This window comes from Quercus lobata, chromosome 1 (assembly GCF_001633185.2).
Source record: "Quercus lobata isolate SW786 chromosome 1, ValleyOak3.0 Primary Assembly, whole genome shotgun sequence".
Classification (NCBI taxonomy): Eukaryota; Viridiplantae; Streptophyta; class Magnoliopsida; order Fagales; family Fagaceae; genus Quercus; species Quercus lobata.
In genome coordinates this window covers 38,441,873-38,459,632 of record NC_044904.1, presented here as the reverse complement: position 1 = coordinate 38,459,632, position 17,760 = coordinate 38,441,873, and the positions used below count along the sequence as shown (strand labels likewise).

The window sequence follows — 17,760 nt, the reverse complement described above, 5'->3', positions numbered from 1 at the left end:
TTAATACTACGTCGTTAAGGTGTTCCCACACGTTTTACCTTCTCCTTTCTCTTTTGTTGAAATACTTGGTCTTCAAACACGCTTTACCTTCTCCATTCTCTTTTGTTAAAATATTAGTATTCTTTAAAAAAAAAAAAAAAAAAAAACCGCTTCACCTTTGGGGGCGGCCTTTCACTTTTTTAAATTACCATCACGTTCATGGAGATAATGAACATCAATTATGATAATTATTTATTAATATATTAGTATTTTAAGGGTGACCATATCGAGGTTTTATTATTATTTTATTATTTTAAGGTTATTGATAGTGATGATCCACGTTTCATAGTCAACCTGTTCACAAACTTTACATATATATATATATAATACTAGTTGATGGATAGCCATATTGTTCATCTCTCCCTCGTTTCGTTTAGAAACTAGATTTTGATTTTGATTTCTAGAAAGAAACTATGGAGGTGTTGTACTTTCCTAGCAGATCTTGCATGGACAAGTGGCATTCACGAAGGTTGCTTTGTGATGTGCACTTTTTTTTTTTCTTTTTTTTTTGTCAAAGTCTGTTTGATACATGTGTTTAAATATATTTTTTCAGTTTTTAAATAATATTATACATTTTTTTACATTTTTTTATTCACATATATTTCTAAAAAATACAAACAACGTTATTAGAACAGCGTTACCAAACGGCCCTAAATATCTAAGTTTGGCACATAAGATAAGATTTTTGTCGAAAACCTTTTTATCTTTTATGTTTTTGGATGGATCCCTGTCAAATTGTCAATAACTGGGGCCGATTCCATCATTGGAAATGGAATTCACTAGAATTCTAAAGTAACATCATCATATGTTCAAATTGGCACAATTGACTGGGGAAATTATTAGGTAGTCCGGGACTACAAGGTCAGCATACTGACCTTGTAGTCCCAGCCAATAGAGAGAAGACACGTCATAAAAAAATGAATGACATCAGTTTAACTGCCACATCATTCTAACACACCCACAGATTTTAACATCGTTAGTCTTGTCCGTTAACTCATTTGCAAATTTCAAAATTTCATTTGGGAATTGGGCGGGTTAGTAAGAGATTTCAGAAGGTAAAGCTTTCAAAATTCATTATTTTGAAAATTCTCATTTTTTTTCTCTCTCTGATGGTCCATCTCCATGTTCATCATCATCACTATTTGCTATTGTTTTCTTCCACCACAACGTTGGCAACACTTCTTCTCTATTTCTACTTCATTTGTTCTTGCCCAGGCCTACGGATATCTCATGGCTAGATAACTCTTTTAATTTTTTTCCTTGGTAAATTCGAACTCTTTTAGTTTTTTTTTTTTCTTCCCTTCTTAGCTCAATATTATCTGGGTCAAGTTCCTATTGCCTTACTTTTCTTTTATATTAAATGGGTCAAGCCTTATGGTGTTCCTTTAGTGGCACTTTGTTGGAATCTTAGGTTCTGTAATGCATGGACATGGGTTTTAGATTTGATTTATAGTTTAACTTTATCGATTGTTAAATATGAGTAATAGTTTTGTTTTTGTTTCCTATAAAAAAAATAATAAAAAAAAAGTTTTAGTTTTTGTTGGATTTGATTTGATGAGATAACTTTTGAGGGTGGTTGGGATCAAAAGTGCTTGATTTAGGCAAAGCGGCAATGTCCCAATTTTTATTATTATTATTTTTTGGTGGCATAGAAAGTGTTTGTTGAAATGCCTCATAGAGTTTTGGTTTTTCTGAACTTGTTATGGCTTTATATCCATGTTTATGTAGTTCTGCTTTTTTTTTTTTTTAGGTGTTAAATCTGGTGTATTGAATAGTTTATTTCTCAAACTGAAATAAGTTTATGAAAATATTTGTCCTATATCATGTAAAAAAATTACAATATTTCACTTTTCTTTTGTTATTTTGATTATGATTGCGTTTTATGCTATAGATTTTCCTAGAGACTTTATTTATACTTTCTAATGCTATGAGGAACACAATGGATTAATTTGCAAGATGCCATAATGCCACCCTGGTTATATAACGTTGTGAAGTGCAACTTCTCTTTGTTTTGTGATTTTGATAGCGGCCTATGGATAATTTTTATGGTTAAACTTGATGTTGGTTGCTTCAACATGGATGCGGAGTCTACAGACATGCAGCTTCTCAATCTACTTTACTCTAGTAATGGCAATCCATTCCTGACCAATTTAAGCGAAGTTGTTGGACAAAGTGGCTGGCTTCTGTTATGATTCAAACAAGCATCACCATTCAACAAGGGGACTCTAGGCTAGCTAAATAGTATGAATATCTTGCAGCAGCAACATAAGAAGCAAATTTCAAGCAACGTGGATAATAACGAGTGTTCCTTTATCCAAGGGAGCTGTTAGTAGTCTATTGGAATTAGAATTTAGCCAATAGGTAGATTTGTCAGATTGAGTTACTAGTTTATTATTTGTTCTTGGATATTATCAAGTTGATGTTGTATCAATTAGTCCTCTATCTCTATGTCAAGTTGATGTTTACAGGATGTCTGAATTATTCATCTCAAATAGAATGTATTTGATATTATGTTAGATTGCTCAAAGCAAATTCAGGATTTATGAATTCTTTAACCAAGCAAAAACCAGTAAAGTTATCACAAGCAGTGGCTATCAGTTTCATATGGGCTGGTTTTATATTTTTTAAAAGTTTAGTTAATCAATACCCATATAAACTGCAATCACAGCCACTCAAAAATGCCAATGCCATTGGAGTGCAAGTTTGGTCCCATCATTGCTAATACAACCTACTATAGATAGCTACAAAAAATAAAATTACTGAGATCTATTTTTTACAAATACTGTTCATTTTTTGATCAATCAAACACTTCACATGTGAGTTCTACACATGAAACCTAAATATTTATGCAAGAATTTGTAATACATTGGATGTACAAAATAATTTTTCCATACTATGAAGAACTTGATTCAAAGATGTAGAATAAAATAGAAACATAACATGCAAAACTAACGTTAAAGAGGTTCACCAACATTTTTGCACTTCCTTTCTATTATAGTCACTTACAATCAACATCTCCTTTCCCTCTACCATGATAAAAAAGAGCTAAAAAAAAAAACAAAGCTCATACATGATACAATCTTTTCCCTCTATTATGATGATATAAAGAAGAGCTCAAAAAATTAAAAAACTCATAAAACTAACAAGAGAGTTTGCAAAGTTAAACTTCAGGGGAAAGAACAATTCTCCCCATCCTCCCCCATTTACATTCAAATTGACCTCATCATTGTATTTGATAAATAAACCTCCATATTCTATAATAAAAAAAAAATCTCCAACTCATGCAACTATACTTTTTCTCCCATAGTCATTCGTAGGGCAACTTCAATTGTTCTAATTTGGGCTTCAATGCTAATCCTATCTGCAAGTAAACATTCACAATCACAATCGTCAATTAAAAAGAACTGTGCATGGTTGCTAAAAATATTGTGTGACATCATGTCATATCAACACTAATGGAATTAAACAAGATATGTGATGCAAGAATATAAAGAGGAAAATAAAGAACAAAATTAAAAAATAAATCCTAAGAATTATTTTGGTTGTGTTCCTGCATCAAGATGCTTATGCATTAATCGTGCATGTGCTTCTTGTTGTAATTGATTCTAGAATTGTGAACCTCTAATTGTTTGCATATAGACCTGAAAATAAGCATAATACTACTAATTTTATAAAATGTCAATTATGATGTTCATAAAGAGTGACAATGAACTATACTTGGACATGACTTCCAAAATCCCCTAAGAGATGGATGTGCATCCATAGTAGGCAAAAGTAACAATGAAATTACCAAAAACTTGCACATGAATTTAGAATAAGTCCACCTAAGTTTCTATCATACATGAACAAAGTAATCAAAACTGTCAAAGAGTTATTACAAGTTTAGCAGCTGAAGCCCATGGCACACTTATATGACACTTTAACTCCACTATCAAACTTTGAAGTCATGGGTTGACTAACTGAAAAAGAAAAGATACAAAATAATGAAGTTGTTGCATAGCAAATTTGTTATGCTTAGAGACGGCTTCAACACCGGATTTCACAAAAATAAAAACAGCAGAACCACATAGACATGGATATAAACCCACAGCAAGTTCAAACAAACCAGAACTCTATGAAGCATTTCAGCAAACACTTTCTATGCCACCAAAAAATAATAATAATAAAAATTGGGACATTGACGCTTTGCCTAAATCAAGCACTTTTGATCCCAGCCACTCTCAAAAGTTATTTGATCAAATCAAACCCAACAAAAACTAAAACTTTTTTTTTTTAATAGGAAACAAAAACAAAACTATTACTCATATTTAACAATCTATAAAGTTAAACTATAAATCTAATCTGAAACCCATGGTCATGTATTACAGAACCTAAGATTCCAACAAAGTGCCAATAAAGGAACACCATTAGGGCTTGACCCATTTAATATAAAAGAAAAGTAAGGCAACAGGAATTCTACCCAGATAATATTGAGCTAAGAAAAAAGAAAAAAAAAAAAAAAAAAAAAAAAGAACTAAAAGTGTTCGAATTTACCAAGTAAGAAAACTAAAAGAGTTGTCATCTAGCCATGAGATATCCATAGGCCTGGGTAGGAACAGATGAAGTAGAAATAGAGAAGAAGTGTTGCCAATATTGTGGTGGAAGAAAGCAGTAGCAAATAGTGATGATGATGAACATGGAGATGGACCATCAGAGAGAGGAAAAAAAAAGAGAATTTTCAAATAATGAATTTTGAAAGCTTACCTTCTGAAATCTCTCACGACCCGCCCAATTCCCAAATGAAATTTTGAAATTTGCAAATGAGTTAACGGACAGGACTAACGATGTTAAAATCTGTGGATGTGTTAGAATGACGTGGCAGCTAAGCTGATGTCATTCATTTTCATGATGTGTCTTCTTTCTATTAGTTGGGACTACAAGGTCAGCTTGCTGATCTTGTAGTCCTGGACTACCTAATAATTTCCCAATTGACTGGATGCGAATCCTTTCTAAATTTAGTGTTATATCAAACCTTTTCCCATATGTAAGGAAATTTACCAATTATATTATATATAGACGTTCTTTTAGAATTTTACTAAGTATGTTTTGAGAATATGTATTAACAACTTTAAATTTGATTCGATTTATATTCTTCATTTTTTTTTTCTTTTTTGAGAGAAGAATGGATTTATATTCTAAATCCTTTTTAACTTTTAAGTATCTTCAAGTTTAAATAATTAAATTTTTTTTTTTTTTGGGATAGAATGTGAAATTTTGAATTCCCATAATTCTAGCAAAAAATACCATTATATTTTTTAGGTAAACTTCTCTTGAGTCTTGAGTTTGAAAATAATGGAATTCTTCAACAACAAAAAAATCCTTGGAACTTTTTTTTTATTTATTTAATTTTTTGAGAAACAAATCCTTGAAAGTTTATTATCATTGAGGCGAGCAAATTGCTATCCTATTTTTGTAATGATGCTTTATCAACATTTAAAAAGTGTGGGGACAATAAGTTTTGTAACTCAACTAACACATCTTTCATTCTCTGTAACTTTCAATGGAGCCATAAAAAATTCAAATCTTCTCATTCTCAACTATCGATGTATCAAAAAAGTATAGAGACCCAAAAGTCTAAAAGACCTCTTTATGTAGGGTAAGGTGAGAATAACCTACTCCTGACTAAGCTTCACATCATTAGGATAAAGGAGTTGCTACACCTTATATGGAAACCTTGAACTCTAATCGGTATGAGACATTTTATTTTAAAACTGTGAGGGCAACCTAACACAAAGAAGAGGTAATCTATACAAAACTCATTATGTATAATCTTTAATCTGTATAAAATCGAAGATGTCTAATTTTTTGTTGACCTCATTATATTATGCTACGTAAGCTTTTGAAGCCTCACAATTTTACACATTATTATTCTAATATATATTTTTAATTGAATTTAAAATTTATTTTTTTATTTAAACTCTCCATTAGAATCTTGATATATTATATTTTCTTTAAATAGTGAAATATATAATTCCATATACAAATACAATCATAATAAATGCCTAGTATAATTTGTGTAAGGACACGATTCGTGGCGGACCGTAACGGTGTCGGGTTCGCACGTGAAAAGGCCCTAACAATATCATTTGTAGAGCGTGGGTTTGGAAGGCTAGACCTTGATCGACAGGTGGTGGGTTTTTCATGGTGTTCGTACAAGTTTAAGTTTTCCTTCACCTCTGGAGTCTTTCTCCTGGAGGTGGGCTGGGAGGCTCTGGTTTTTGGCCATTTTTCCCAACCCCCTCTTTAGGTTACTTATTTTTCCTTTTATATTTGCCTGCGTTCATTGTCCTTCGTCCACGTATAGGGTCAACCTTTCCAAGATTGATACTTGTCCCATCAGCCTATATTCAAAGTCGTTGGGGGTGGTTGTAAAAGCCAAAGAATGCGGCTCTGTCAAGTTCAGAGCATTGAATGGCAGTAAGGGCAACTTTCCCCGGATATTTTAGATCTTTCTTTCAAGTTTCAGTCCTATACCGTTTTTACCCCTCTTTCAGGGGGGACTTTGGGTCTGCCGAGGACTGAGCTGTCCTCGGTGGTATCCATAAGCTATTTTGTCGAGCTTGGGCCATAGCCTTCCTCGGCTTGGGCCTTTGGATTCTCCCCGGGTAGATGCACCTGGCCCATAAATCATTTGGGCCCCACAATAGCCCCTTAAAACCCGGCTGTCCAACCTCTTGGTTGGAAAGGGAGGTTTTGGTGATGTCGAACCTCTTCCCACGGCCCAATCAATTTGGCCTATTAATAATGCTGGCGGCTCTTCATCTGTCCAAGAAATGCACCGGTCTATGAGACAGTTTTTTGATATCGCGCTTGATGCGTTCTTATCGTTTGGGTATCCAAGACGCGCTTTTAATGACCACTATTTACGAGATTACTTTAATTCGGCAGTTTGTTTTGATGGGGTGGAGAAACGGAACCGGCATGTTTGTGTTGGCAGATTCCTTTGGAGATCTGAACCTATTAAATGTCTCCCGCTCCACCCTCTGTATAAGAAGGAAGGGAGGAGGTTATTGTTTTTGTAAAGAATCCCTTTTCATCCTTCTGAGATTTGAAATACTTGGCCTCCCCTAGGGTTCATTTTACCCACTGGTTTATAAACTAAATCGTGATACACTTTACCATAACAACGAGTGATGCAGGAGCCAAACCCCTCCCATAAACGCCATGTTCCAATAAAACTCATTATGGCTCGATCGGGACAGGGGTGGCGAAGACTCAAAATCAACCTCACCCTTCTTTCAGTCAAAATCCGAAGCAGGGACTTGTCACGTCAAACTTTCGGCGTGACTGAGTCGAGAACACCCATCATCAGTACCAACCGCTCTCCTATGAGCATACCTAGTATGGCTCCAGTGTGTTGGGAGTCAGGATCGAGGCAGGGACTAAGTGTCTCTACTTCTTCCTCTCTTCCTTCACTGGTGCTACCCTCCGTCTCCCTTTCTTAGTCTTCCCAGCACCAGATCCATCCTGGTGCTTTCACTTCTCCCTCTTTTACTCCTTTTTCTTTCTTTTCATCTCTTCTCTCTTCTTCTCCTCCTTCTTTACTCATGTCCTCCATTTTCTTCATTCATCTCCTCCATCTTCTTCATTGATTTCTTCCTTACTATTTCCTTCTCCTTCATTTTTTCCCAAAGAAGGTTCTTATCGTAATATGAGCAGTATTGAGGCAGAGATTGGAGAGACTTTGAAGACGAGTTTAAAAGACGCCTGACAGTTTACTTATCTGTACTACGGATGTAATTGTTGCTTAGACAGTTCACATTTTGTATAGGCTCGTTTGAACCCCTCTTTGTACGTTGTAATAATTTTTCGTATTAATAAAAATTGTTGTTATTTTATTTCGCATGTTTTGTCTCTATGCCTTTTTTTTTTTTTTTAAATTTACAAACGCTGCTCGGCACAATAATATAGCATCTAAATCAATGGCGACTAAGACCAAAATACTTGATAATAAAAAGATGTCGCCATAACTTTAATAGAAATGCTTGGCACAATAAGGCCGACCAGTGAAAAGTAATACTTACCCCATATTAGCCGAGGAGTAAGACGAAGGTTTGATGCCGTGTGAGGAATAACCATTTGAAGATATATCACCCACCAAATGAACAGCCTTCTTATACAACTAAATGCGGGGGCGTTCCACCACCTTTCTTACAACTTTATTGGTCTTAACCTTTTATGGTGTTTAAGTCGTGAATGAAGTGACCTGACATTTTTATTAAGTAACCCATCTTACGAAATTCAAACCTTTTTCTTATCCAAGTATTTGGTTTCCCCATTGGCTTGAGTCCGTGGACCGTACGAGGACCATGCAAGGCCTTGGTTCTGTCCAAAACTTGTAATAATTATAATTTTTTGTACTTGGTTTTCCCATAGGCTTGGGTCCGAGGACCATGCAAGGCCTTGGTTCTGTCCCTGGGCTACTATGCTGAACGGGCCTGAGCCGCGAATTTACTGGGCCCGCAAATTAAGAGGTATTTCCATAGTCTTTGATCACGCGGTACTTTTTGGCGTCCCAGTGTTCGAGGTGCGCCTTCTCGAGACTCCTTTAACCTCAAGGTTGCAGACGACGTTGGAAATCGAGCTAGAGACGTTTTGTCTGTAGCGTTCCTTGGGACGCTGCGTGAATTAAATGCCACCGGTTTACTTCTGGGTATAAATGGGATAGGGGATCACTTCACTTGCACATAAACTCTCCTGTTCCCTTCAAAACCATATTTCTTCCATATCCGCGATCTCTCTTTCTAGTGCCACTGCCTCAAAGCAAGATGTTTGAGGTGTGGATGGGGATAAAAGGTCTCCGCATGCTTCAGAGGCACCGAATCCTCAAGGTGATATGGTATGGACAAGGATGGCACAGATTCAAGCCAGTCCTCCGTCTTGACAGGAGGAAGATGGTACTCCTCCTTCTTTTAGTCAAAATCCAAAGCAGGTTCTGGTCATGCCAGATTTTTGGTATGTCAGAAGAAGGAATTTCTGCCATCAGCGCCGTCTGCCTTGTAGCAGGCAAATTTTTGCGGGGGCTCCCCAACTTCCGGCTCCCTGCACCTTTTCTGTAGATGGTGTTAGCCTGAGGTCAGGTTCCCTGCACCTTTTCTTCACCGGTGCAGGCCCCAAGTTGGGTTCTTTTGCTACCTGAGTTATGGGCGTGCAAAAGCATTGAGGAGGAATAAGGTCTCGAGGCAGTAGCCAACTTCTCCTCTGTGCTACCTCCTCGGCTTTATCTTCACTCTCTTGTATTTTTCGTTACTTACGTAGTTAGTTTCAATGTAGGCTTTGTTTCAGTTTTTCATTGTACACTGTACTGTTCCTTTGTTTTAATAAAATATGTGTCTATTTCTCTATACATATCTTTCTTCTCCGTAACAACTACTTTATGCATGAATATTAAATATAAGCTTGCCCTTAATGATATCCCAGGCAGAAAAATGCCTTAACACAGATTCCTACTAGTTTAAACTTACAAATATTATCAAGCATAACAGGGTTAATCATCAATAAATTAAACTCTTGGAACTAACCGGGATAACCGCTGAGTGCTGCGCGATGCATGCTAGAGCGATGTCCGAGAACGATAAACTCTAAGTAATTCGTCCGAGAGGGTAGCCGAGTAGCGAGGGACTTTGGTTGTGCTTTTGGGTAATATGTTGCGCCGTGTCGCATCAACCCCTTTGATACTGGGGATCAGAGGGTAGACCGAGGAATCCGCGCAATCAAGGTATTAACCCATCTGTTAACGCGGAATTCTTTTCGGATGGATTTTGAGGTTTATGTGCCATAGTTTTTTTTTTTTTTAAATAGTTGGTTCCTCATCCAGGTAGTTGGTTTCCCCATAGGCTTGAGTCCGAGGACTATGCAATGCCTTGATTCTGTCCAAAACCTAGTTTTCCTCATCCAAGTAGTTGGTTTCCCCATAGGCTTGAGTCCGAGGACTATGCAATGCCTTGGTTCTGTCCAAAACCTAGTTTTCCTCATCCAGGCAGTTGGTTTCCCCATAGGCTTGAGTCCGTGGACTATGCAATACCTTGGTTCTGTCCAAAGCCTAGTTTTCCTCATCCAGGCAGTTGGTTTCCCCATAGGCTTGAGTCCGTGGACTATGCAATGCCTTGGTTCTGTCCAAAGTCTAGTTTTCCTCATCCAGGCAGTTGGTTTCCCCATAGGCTTGAGTCCGTGGACTATGCAATGCCTTGGTTCTGTCCAAAACCTAGTTTTCCTCATCCAAGTAGTTGGTTTCCCCATAGGCTTGAGTCCGTGGACTATGCAATGCCTTGGTTCTGTCCAAAACCTAGTTTTCTTTGGCACTGGAACTTGGTTTTACGGGAGTTAGCTCCTCGGCCAAGCCCCTAGAATTATTCGCGCGATTAATGCCGACAAACGTAGCCCCTAATCAAGAAGCATAGCCCCTAACGGAACTTTGCGCTGAAACTCTATAACCAATTGTTAGGAATAAAAAAGAAACTATTTCGACTTACCGCCTATGCCAACACACAAGCCTTTCCCACAGACGGCGCCAATTGTAAGGACACGATTCGTGGCAGACCGTAACGGTGTTGGGTTCGCACGTGAAAAGGCTCTAACAATATCATTTGTAGAGTGTGGGTTTGGAAGGCTAGGCCTTGATCGACAGGCGGTGGGTTTTTCATGGTGTTCGTACAAGTTTAAATTTTCCTTCACCCCTGGAGTCTTTCTCCTGGAGGTGGGCTGGGAGGCTCTGGTTTTTGGCCATTTTTCCCAACCCCCTCTTTAGGTTACTTATTTTTCCTTTTATATTTGTCTGCGTTCATTGTCCTTCGTCCACGTATAGGGTCAACCTTTCCAAGATTGATACTTGTCCCATCAGCCCATATTCAAAGTCGTTGGAGGTGGTTGTAAAAGCCAAAGAATGCGGCTCTGTCAGGTTCAGAGCATTGAATGGCAGTAAGGGCAACTTTCCCCGGATATTTTAGATCTTTCTTCCAAGTTTCAGTCCTATACCGTTTTTACCCCTCTTTCAGGGGGGACTTTGGGTCTGCCGAGGACTGAGCTGTCCTCGACGGTATCCATAGGCTATTTTGTCGAGCTTGGGCCATAGCCTTCCTCGGCTTGGGCCTTTGGATTCTCCCCGGGTAGATGCACCTGGCCCATAAATCATTTGGGCCCCACAATTAGAATATATTGTGTAGATATAACATTTTTCGTAATTATTGTTCTAAACTGGTCACACAAATACATTCTAAGTTCTTTGTTCTAACTAAAAACCAATAACAATCTCTCCAAAATAAAAAAAAAAAAAATTACAAAATACAAAAATAAAAACAAATACTAGCACAATAAATCTTCATGATTACGTGGATTAGTCGGCTTACAAGGGATTGGCTTAATTATCTGTAACTTTTTACATATATTGTGTAATATGTAAATTACTCAACAATTTTTTTTTTTTTTTTTTTTTAAATAAATCCCATAGCAACTCTCCCTACGGTGTCTTTGTTTACAGATGGGCTGTAGAATCTATAGATAATCAAAGTGACCCGAATATAATAATAGCCAAAGAATTTGCGTTCCACCGAATAATAGCCAAAGTGACATTTTGTGATTGCCACGTGGGTATAACATATTTAGTCCATAGGACTGATAGAAGATTCTAACCCAAAAAAAATGGCCGTAGAAGTCGGATAAGCAAATAAAAGAAAGACCGTAAGAAGTATAATATTCTAATTCGTTATGTATAAAAAAAGAATAAAAGGAGAATAATATCTTGATTTTAGAGCTTCACCTGGGAACTCCCTTTTATAGCTCATTGACTCTAACATCAAGTGGAATAATAAAAAATAAAAACAAACAAACAAATTATTGAGTTTTAGTTAACTCAATTGATAAAATATTTGATAATTGAATAAGAAATCTGGGGTTCAATCTCTACCAATATCAAAAACCGATTGATATCTTGATCTAATGATAAAAAGCTATCATAAAGAGCAAACTTCATAGGTTAAAACTATCTTAAAAAAAAAAAAAAAATCCCTTGCATAATTTGCACCAATTTTTTTCTAATTTTATGAGCAAAATTTTTTTTTGTTTTTTTTTCCAAAATGAATTCCAAGCAAAAGGAAAAAGGAAAGAAATTATCGCATGTAATTTTTTATTGGTTAATTGCCATCACGCGTGGAACTTGTTTGGTAACAAGTTAGTACTATATTTTATTTTTATTTTTATTTTTAATATATGACTTATTATTAGACTAATACACCAATTAGTTCTAGACTGCAAATCTGAAGGTGTCCCAAACTGGTCTTAAGGAAGAGGTAAGATGAGAGGCCCTAGATGATTTGTGGTACAAAATTAAAAGTGATGTTGCTATTTTTGAAAGTACCAGTTCAATCGAAGTAGGAGCAATCATTCGAGACCATGGTGGACAAGTCAAAGCAGCTCTTAGTAAGGCACTTATGGTACATTTGGGACCGCTAGAGGCTGAGACAAAGGGCAAAATTTGCCAAACAGTGAAAATTCTGAAAAATTTTAGCCGGACAGCACGCGTTCAAACTTATTTAGTTGGTTAGACTGTTTTTGAAAGTCGAGTTTGGCAAACTCAACTTTGGGCTGGAATACAGATGCAATAGTGGCGTTTTTTTTAGTGGCGTTTGTCAAAAACGCCACTATAGGTTCCATATAGTGGCCTTTTCTATAAACGCTGCTATAGCCACTAAAAAAACGCCACTATAGTGTTCGTTTTTCAGCCCAAAGTCGAGTTTGCCAAACTCGACTTTCAAAAACAGTCTAACTTACTAAATAACTTTGAACACATGCCACGCGTCTAATTTTTTCCCACAAATAGTCTATTTGGCAATTTTTTCCGAGACAAAGGCATTAAAGGAGGGCATTTTATTTTCCTGGAATGTGGGTGTTTGGGATGTTATTTTTGAGTGTGACTCCAAGATTGTCTGTGATGCAATAACTGGGTGTAGTGAACCTCCATTGGCAATAAGTTCTTTAATTGAGGGGATTAGACAGAAACTACAAGACTTTCGGAGGGCACAGGTAACACTTGTTCTTAGACAAGGTAATCGTCCTGCTCATTTATTAGCACAATATGCTAAATATGTTGTTGGTTATGTAACTTGGATAGAGGAAACTACTTATATGGTTGAGTCTGCTTTTTTACTCATGATGTAATGTTGTTATCTTCGTCTTAATAAAGGTTACCGTCTTCTTATAAAAAAAATACACAAATTAGTTTTTAGTGTAAGCGAAGTTCAAACTCAAATTTCTACCCAAATATCTTATTCAACAACAATAGACTTTACCAATAAAGTTGACTAGAAGCCACATCTTATATAGTCTTGTAATTACCGTATAGAAAATTATAGAAATACACAAAAATTTATATTCTATTGAGAATAATTCTTGTTCTTTCTCTGTTTGTTTATTTTAACACACTAAAATTCTTTAGTGCATTAAAATTTTAAATATCCATACTTTTTTTTCAAAATGAGTGCATTAAATATTAAAATATCCATACTTTTTTTTTTTTCAAAATGACATATTCATTTTAAGAAAAAGATAATAATAATAATAATAATAATAATAATAATTATTATTATTATTATTATTGTAGGAATGAAAAGCCCAGATAAGGATATTGTGGGCCGCACTCGAGGACGTCAAAGAACTCGAGGACAAATAAGTTTTAGTGAAGGTAAGTAAGTTATTGGGCTGCGGAAGAGGTTTGGTCATAATAAACAAGTTATATTGTCCGAGGAGCCACCCTTCCTTGCCCAACAAAGCGGCAGCCTAAAATCCGACCACTCATCAAGTATTGGACAATGGGCAACCGTGCTTGGGAGGATAAGTTTCAGAGAGAAGTGAGTCAACATAGAATTGAGAAATATCTGGAAAGAAAGCTGCTACCACCGTATTGAATGCTTTACACCTAACCAACTGGCTGCATTAATGTAAAGGTGATACCTGATGGGACAAGTATCAAAGAGATTAGTAATCTGATCTACACGTAGATGGCTAAGATGAAAGAAGGAAATGGGGTATAAAATGAGGAGGATTCCATTACAGGAGGGATCATCAGAAAACCAGAAAAGAAATTACCGTGTAATCAAGAACTTGAATATTTGTATAAGTTTAAGAGAAATATATAGGAACATACCATCCTCGGACCTGACCGAGGAGTACTTTTCTTTTTAAACTGCTTCTCTTATTCATTCTTATATCAACTAGCCTACTGTGATCTATACTTTAACTTAATGAACGTTCATTAACAAGCCCACTCTCTAACAAATTTATTGTTTTGGGCTTATTGGGCCACTGCACAACAACAACAACAACAACAATAATAATAATATCATTCTTTAGAAAACACTTTATTCGGTTATCTGTAGCCCTTCTCAGTTCTCACATATTAAAGTTCTTTATTAATTTGGTTAAAACAAAAGTTACAACTTCAAAACCCATTATTGCTATAGTTTGTCATATACTTTAAACACTAACAACTTTGTTCGGTTAAATCATTTTATCAAAAATTTTTCTATAACTAACATTGTTAGTTGTATGTGTGTATATATATACTGTTAAAGGTTTATTTCCTATCAATTGTTCTAAATGCTAAAACACTTAGCATGAATGAACAATACCGTTCCAAATCTGAAATGGTATGGACACCTATGCTAAAATAAATTAGTTTTTTATTCTTTTTCACTCTCCTCTCGCTTATCTTTCTCTTTGTCTGCCTCTCTTTCTCTCAGCCCTTCTCTCTTCCCTCTCCCTATATCAGCCTCTCTCTCTCTCTCTCACTCTCTTCCTCTCTTATAAGCCACCAATCTCTGCCCACAGCTGATCTTGCCATGGTTTCTGCTTCACCTAAAGCCATTCATCGTGATGGTGGCTTTGTTCTCATTGATTCTCTTCGTTCTCAATTCTTTCTCATTTCTCTCTGATGGCAATGATATAGGTAGGTTGGCATTGGTTTTTGATTACTGGGCCATGTATATTGGCTTTATTGGTGGTAGTGATGGGTTTTGTGAGTCATTTGGTGGGTTGTGGGTTGCTGGGTTTTGTGGGTCGTTAGATTTTCTAGTGGGTCGGCGTTTGTTTTGGTGGTTTTGGGTTAATTTCGGTTAGTTGATTTTATATTCATCTCTTCAATTTTTTTTTTTGGGATTTTTGTGTTCATTGGGGGGGGGGGGTGTTAAGTAGTATTGGGTGGTGGTGGGTTTGTAGTGTTGGTAGTTGATGGGTTATGAGTGGTGGTGGCTGGTTGTACCTATTAGTGGTGGTAGGTTATGCCTGTGTATGGTGGTGTTGGCTTTATAATTTATTTGCTTTTTTTAAAAAAAAATTATGTAGAAGTGTTATTTATAATATTTTAATGTTTTGTGATATTAAAATAGAACATCTGATGAAAGATGTATTGTAAAATAATATGTTAAAATAGATAAAGTAACTTTTTGGTATGTGAAAATGACATTTTTTTAGCACAACTAATGTTGATGCTCTTACAAAGTAGACTCAAGAAAGAAACCAAAGCTCCACCTTGGGACAAAATGAAAAAGATAAAAATAAATAAAAGGGATATGAAAGCTCAAATTAGTGTGAAACACTAGAGCTTGTTTAGACCCCAAAATAAAAATTACGGCTAGATTGCTTTTACCCAAACTTATTAGAGTGCGGATGTAGACACTCGATTTTGCACCCATGATTTAATCAAGGAAGATGATTGGAGTGACCAATCATATACCCAAAATTCATGATTGCATTACATGCATTAATTCATTCATTGCATATCATAAAAATGATCTTAAGGTTCTAACGGTCGCAACGGTATGCCAGGTTTCCAAATTGGACCATCGGATCGAAAGATATTGCATGAACAAGTTTGCACGGTCAGCATGCATTGTGTTTAGGTAGAGTCAACCATGCATGATTAACTTAAATTAATTCTGATTGGTTAAACAATTAAAATTAATTAAATAATTTTGTGATTAGTTGATAGTTAGTGTCAAAAACAGGATTGCATGCATAGGAATAAAGGGGTAATTGGATAACAATAAAATTGTAGATAATCTAGACTTTATCAAGATCTATTTTAGAGTATTTATCTACAAGATAATTGTTGCTGAAAAGATCTGAATTATCTAGAAAAGAGTTTAAATTTTAGAATACAGATTAAAAGCGTGTCTAAGTGCAAGTCCTAGCTCAAGAAAACCTAAAAAATGAGTTCAAAACGCACTCGAACTCGAAAGCGGGATTGGCACCCAAAAGTGCCATTCGGCACTTTCAAAGTGCCAAATGGCACACATTAGGGTTTTGGCCCGACGGCATTTGAGTGACGTTAAAACACATCCTTTTCAATTTTTTAGCAATAAGGATGTGTCTCGGTTCATTTTCTGATCATTTAAGTTATTTTTTCAAGTCTCCCAGCCTCTATAAATAGAGATTGGATCTCAAAATTTAGCGCACTTTTTCACGCTCTCAGATTTCCTCTCTTGCTAACTCCCCTTTCTGATATTCTCTCTCTTACGTTAAAGAGGTTCTGGAGGCTTTAGTCTTAAGAATTTCTTTTTGTAAGCAAGGATTTTTAGGTTTCAAAGACAATTGCATAAATTTCTTTGAACCCTAAAATATTCTCTCAAGAAAAAGAGTATGTCCATGCAAGAGGTAGCTTTTCTTTACTTCTTCTTCTTCTTCTATCTCTTTTAATTTTATGATGCATGAATAAATATGTGTTTAGTTTTGATTTTGCAATGCTCATCTCATATGTTGTTGATATTTTCTTTATTAGAATGTGTTTATGATGTTTTTATTGTTAAGATCTATTTTTTATTTCAAAAATCTGCTTGTTATCATATCTTTTTAAATATTAAAAAAAAAAAAAAAACTGATTTGCATCTTCATTAGATGCAAATTTGAATTTTTTTCAAAACAAAGACAGATTTGTATCTTCCTTAGATACAAGTCTGAATTTTTTTTAACATAGCAGATTTTGAAATGAAAAAAGAGTCATGAGTAGTTTTGTTTGTTTTGTTTGATGCATACAGTGTAGGTTTATTTCATGAATATAGTCATCTTCTAAAAAATCTATTTTATTTTTTCATAAAAGAAAAATAGATTTGATTATTCTTATATACAAATCTTTTTTTTTTTTTGGTTATAAAACAGATTTGATTTTTTTTTTTTAATACAAACCAAAAACCAATTTTTCTAGTTCTTAAAAACAGATTTGATATTTTTTTTTTAAAAAAAAAAACCAAAAGACTTTGTTTTATTTAATAAACACATATCTGACTTTTCTATGCCAAAACTATTTTTTTTACATGTACAAAAATAGATCTAATTTTTCTAAACCAAATCAATTTTTTATTATCACAACATAGATATGAATTTTTTAACAAAGAAGAGGATGCATTCATAAATAGACTTATGTGATTTAGTTTTTCATGTGTGCAACATATCATTCATGTCATGCATAGAAGGGGTACATTGGTCATGAGAGTCTAGAAGACCAGACTCTGTTTGGGCAGAATGGGTGCATAACACCTTCACATTCCGTAACCTAGCATCCGAATTTAGTGTCTTTGGGTAGGTAGACCTAGGCTTTATCTTTATTTATTTATTTATTTATTTGGATAGATTGTAACTAGGACAAAAAGTCATGTATCTTTGGTAGATTGTAACTAGGACCCAAAATTATGTAAT

General features: G+C 35.4%; 2 long non-coding RNA genes across 2 annotated transcripts; one reads left to right on the top strand and one right to left on the bottom strand.

Moving 5' to 3' along the window:
* The first annotated feature begins 1,105 nt into the window (after positions 1-1,105).
* LOC115989642 lies at positions 1,106-2,509 on the top strand. The gene is made up of 2 exons (XR_004092024.1): positions 1,106-1,302; positions 2,066-2,509. It is a non-coding gene; the product is annotated as an uncharacterized LOC115989642 (long non-coding RNA).
* Positions 2,510-2,988: 479 nt separating this feature from the next.
* LOC115953254 lies at positions 2,989-4,772 on the bottom strand. Its single transcript, XR_004083668.1, has 2 exons — positions 4,573-4,772; positions 2,989-3,400 (listed from the first exon to the last, which is right to left on the bottom strand). It is a non-coding gene; the product is annotated as an uncharacterized LOC115953254 (long non-coding RNA).
* Positions 4,773-17,760: the final 12,988 nt, after the last annotated feature.